The sequence below is a fragment of the Cricetulus griseus genome, chromosome 6 (genome assembly GCF_003668045.3).
Source record: "Cricetulus griseus strain 17A/GY chromosome 6, alternate assembly CriGri-PICRH-1.0, whole genome shotgun sequence".
Lineage (NCBI taxonomy): Eukaryota > Metazoa > Chordata > Mammalia > Rodentia > Cricetidae > Cricetulus > Cricetulus griseus.
In genome coordinates, this window is record NC_048599.1 from 125,881,055 (window position 1) to 125,885,685 (window position 4,631).

At 38.7% G+C, this 4,631-nt stretch overlaps 1 non-coding gene across 1 annotated transcript; it reads left to right on the forward strand.

Annotated features, from left to right (window-relative positions):
• The first annotated feature begins 531 nt into the window (after positions 1-531).
• LOC113832154 lies at positions 532-655 on the forward strand. Its single transcript, XR_003486365.1, has one exon. It is a non-coding gene; the product is annotated as a U6atac minor spliceosomal RNA (small nuclear RNA).
• Positions 656-4,631: the final 3,976 nt, after the last annotated feature.

Here is a 4,631-nt window from a genome sequence, read left to right on the forward strand (position 1 = left end):
CTGTTGTAGAGCCACTAGTTTCTGGTGGTGCAGTAATCCTCTTATGTTGTTGAATGTATTCCTTCCTCCAATTGGTGCAGGTGGGACCTGTGCTTCAGGGAGTTCCTCTTCCTCCAATTGGTGCAGGTGGGGCCTGTGCTTCAGGGGGTTCCTCTTCCTCCAATTGGTGCAGGTGGGGTCTGTGGCTTAGGTGGTCTTTCTCCAGGTTCACTTGGGACCTTGGCTTTGTTGGTTGTTGATGTGGTAAGGGATGGTTGGGGCTGTGGAGAGGCTGCTGCCAGGTCTCTGAGGCTTCAGTGGGGAGGGGTGGAATTCAGGATGTGTCACCTGGGGCTATGGCCTAGAGAGCAAGGCCATCCAGCCAGGAGCCTACACACTTACCTCATCCAGGTGCAGGCAGGGCCAAGGCTCTGGTGGTCACTGATGCAGTGGGTGATGATTGAGGGTGCTGCCAGGTCTTTGAGGTTTCAGTATGTGGGGATCGGGCTTGAAAAATAATTTTCTAATTAAGTTAGCTGACTGATTTTTAATGTGTTTTCTGAAAGGAGGAAAGGATCATATTCCCCTTGATGAGGATGGAAGGGTACTTGGTCTAAAAGGATGCGTATAGTTAAGGCAGTATGACCTACTTTGCGACAGCTAACCACCGTTTTTTTTTTTTTTTTTTGTAAATTTTTTTATTAGTTCAAATTAGGAACAAGCTTGTTTCACATGTCAATCCCTTCTCCCTCTCCTTCCCCTCCCATTACCCCTCCACCCTACTCCTAACCCCCCCCCCTTTTTTAGGCTGTGTAGTAGTGCATACCTTTAACATCAGCACTTAGGAGACAGAAGCAGGTGAAACCAAGTTGCATTTAAGGGCAGTCTAGTTTACATGGAAAGTTCCATACATAGTGAGACCCCCGACTTTAAGAAAAAAAATTACTTGTCCATTTAAAAAATAGATAAGAGAGCCAAAAAGAATTTACTTCTTAAAGCACATAGGCCTTATAATGAGAGATACGTCAATTGGATTCTGAAAAGGCTAAAATTAGCAAGGAGGAAAAACAAAAGGTCATATCAGATGGAAAGAACAGTAAGGGTTGTCATCATACTACCAGAATCTTGTAGATCAAGAGAAGACAATGTAAGTTGCAGGCTTCAAAGTCATTTCACAAAAGAAACCAACTTAAGGAGAAAAACAGAAGAGTCACCCTACCTCCCCACCACCACATACACACATACACACTCTGGCACTATGTTGGCTGAGTCAGTCTTTAGATGTTTTAGTAGTTGTAGAATGGTTAATAAAATCCTATTGAAAAATGATAAAGAAGGAACCAAAGAAGAAGATTCTTTTCCATTGCACTCTTTATTATACAAAGCAGAAGCCTTAAAGCACCTTTTTTGTTGTTGTTGTTCTTTTCAGTGTCGTGGTCACATGTAATACACATAGATAGTTCTAAATACTTATAAGATATTTTGGATCTCAAGCATTTCTCTAGATTGATATTTTTTGTTTAAAATTTCCTGGGACACATAGCGAACTATTTAAGAAACATAGTTTTATGACTTTTTTTTCAGATTTGGAATGTTTTCTTTAGTTCTATCTTTAATTATTACTTTAGTTCCTTTGGGAATTGATACAATTTTGAGTCTGATTTGTGCATTTTGATTCTTTGTTTGTTTGTGTTTCTTGAGACAGGGTATCTCTGTGTAACATTCCTGGCTGTCCTGGAACTCACTTTATAGATCAGGCTGGACTTGAACTCACAGAGACTGGCCTCTGCCTCCTAAGTGTTTGGATTAAAAGCCTGTTCTACTATGCCAGGCTGATCTTTGATTTTTATACTTATGATAATTAAACACATTTTATACTTATCATTTTACACACATTTCTATAGTTTGGCTCTGGGCTGGGTCCTAGAGGCCCACATGTTAAAGACTTGGTCACCACTTTGGTGCCAATGCAAGGTAGTAGAAAGCTCTAAGAAGTGTTGCCTACTGGAAAAGTTTAGGTAATTGAAGGTTGTGGTAGTTTTAATGTAATTTCTCCATTAGCTTACAGGGAGTGGCACTATTAGAAAGTGTCATCTTGTTGGAGTAGGTGTGGCCTTGTTTGAGGAAGTATGTCACTATGGGAGTGAGCTTTGAGGTCTCATATGCTAAAGCTTTGCTCATTGTGAACACAGACTTCTGCTGCCTGCAGATCAAAATGTAGAAATCTCAGATCCTTTTCCAGCATCATGTCTGCTTACATACCTCCATGAAGATAATGGATCAAATCTCTGAAACTGTAAACCATCCCATTATCCTTTATTACAGTTGCCTTGTCCCTGGTGTCGCTCAACAGCAATAGAAATCTTCAGACAGAGGTGTTCTCTTGCTGTGGGTCGTGGGACATTAGTCTTTCCCCTTTTTCACTTCCTGTTCACTATAAGGTAAAGAGACTTCATCTTCTGGGCATTTCCAACTGAGATGTACTATGTTTCCAGGAGCAATGGAGCCAATTCATAATGGATGAAAACTCCCAAAACTGTGAGCCACAATAAATCTGTTTTCATTACAAAGTGATTTATTATAGTTATTTTTTGTAGTTAAGGGATGCTGATTAACACACATACACAATAAGGAGAAAACAATAATTCTCATGGTCATGTATTTATATACACATATAAGTATATAGTAAGTACAGATTTATGTAGAAACACATACAGTGAGAAAAGAGAAGAAAAATGATATTATTTTACCAACTCCTTGGGAATTTCCCTAAAATTTAGAAGACAGTCTCTCATGCATGGTAGCTAATTGCCATTTGCTCTGAAATTGCCATTTTTCTTGTAGATGGTTCTTCTACTTTAAATCTGCAGCAGATAAAATCTATGCAGAAGAGTTTCAGAATTTGTTTAATGATGTTTAGAATATTCTAGAGCAACAGAAGAAACAGAGTGTGACTTCATGGTCTGCCCAATTGAGTACTTATCTCACTTTGTTCCAAAGACCAAAATGCCTTCACATGGCTGAGTTTGGTCTCTTTCTGGAATTCTCTAAACCAGTCTAGTCCGGTAGCATTTTACTATATTAAAAATCAAACCAAACCAAACCAAATGCAAATGTATCTAAAAGAACAATTTCCATAAATCCTTTTAGAAACTCATTTGGCAAGGAAGTCTTTTGAAAGTCCAACTCAACCTGAACAGACTTTTTTAGAAGCCCATTTCCTGTTTTTCTCTCCAGGAAACACAGAGAACAGTGTTTTTGAAAAAGTTCCAAGCTCCTTGCTGGAGCTCGGCTTCCTTAGTTAATTTTGAATCTCTCATGCATCAGGTTTATCTGTACATCAAAATGTTTGTGCTTAGACCCCTGAAATCCAGTCTCCATTAGCATGGCCCTTGTTATATACAGCTCTTATGTAAAACCTCTTTGAGCATACGTGGTTATTGTTCTCTGTAATGGTTTTTGCTTTTGGTACTTGATTGCATTGTGTGTGTGTGTGTGTGTGTGTGTGTGTGTGTGTGTGTGTGTGTCCTGCATATTATTTTTTTAGGAGTGGCACAGTGTCCTGGGGAAGAACAGGCGTCACAGAATTAGAGGCCTGGACCAAGCCTCACTCTTTCCCTTATTGTCTGGATGGCTTTGGGCAAAAGGTAACATTTGTGTGCTTCAAATTTCTTATCTGTAAGAAAATAAAAAAATCCTTTCACTGAAAGAGCTAATGTACATTGAGGTACATAAGAGAACACCTAAAATATTTTGCATTATATGTAGATTTGTTATGCCATTAAATATAATCTTCAGTATACCAATTCTGTTCTTTAAATTGGTGTAATTCCACCTGTAGCAAAGCATTCAGTTCTTGATATATACCATCAGAGGAGAAATCTAGAACTTACCAAGTTATACACATTATCTTTATTAAAAGAGGCCAACTACTCAATTATTTTTAAATGTTGATCAGGATTTTGGAAGTTAGTTTATTTCTATGCATGCTTTATAGTTGTTACACTTGGTGTGTAACATGTTGCTAGTCATCAGGGAAGATGACTAAGGTCATGTGAGAACTTAACCCTTGCTACAGTGGGAGCTTAATCTTTGCTAATTAATTACATTCCCATGGGTATTTAGGTTTTTGTTTGCTCATTTGTTTTGTTTCATTTTGTTTTTCCAGTAAATGACTTCTGACTCTGTTATTATCCCCTCCAGTGCCCATTGAGTCAGAGAAAATAACAAGTGGAGTTTACTGTTTTGATTTTGAACTAAATCATTCGCCTGTTTTCATTGTAATTCAAGGCACTGTTTAATCCATGGCTTAGAAGCTATTGGAGTGAAAATGTTCATGTTGCAGATTTACTTTATGACAATGGTGCATGGAAAGATGATTTGGCAAGAACAAGAATCTATGATCCTCACTGGAAGAGACTGAAATAAGGAACACCCAGTCCCATGCTAACCAAGTGGGGATTCCTTTCTAAAGCTTTGTACTATGCAAAGGATACTTTTCTGGTATGCCGAGAAGTTGTCTCTGGGACCATCACACTTGGAATTCCAGCAGATTACCCTATCATCAAGTCATCAGTATGCTGCTATTTGAATAAACACAGCTGTTGTTTTCCAAGAAATATGGCTAGGAGCAGCAAGGAAAAAAAGGGCAA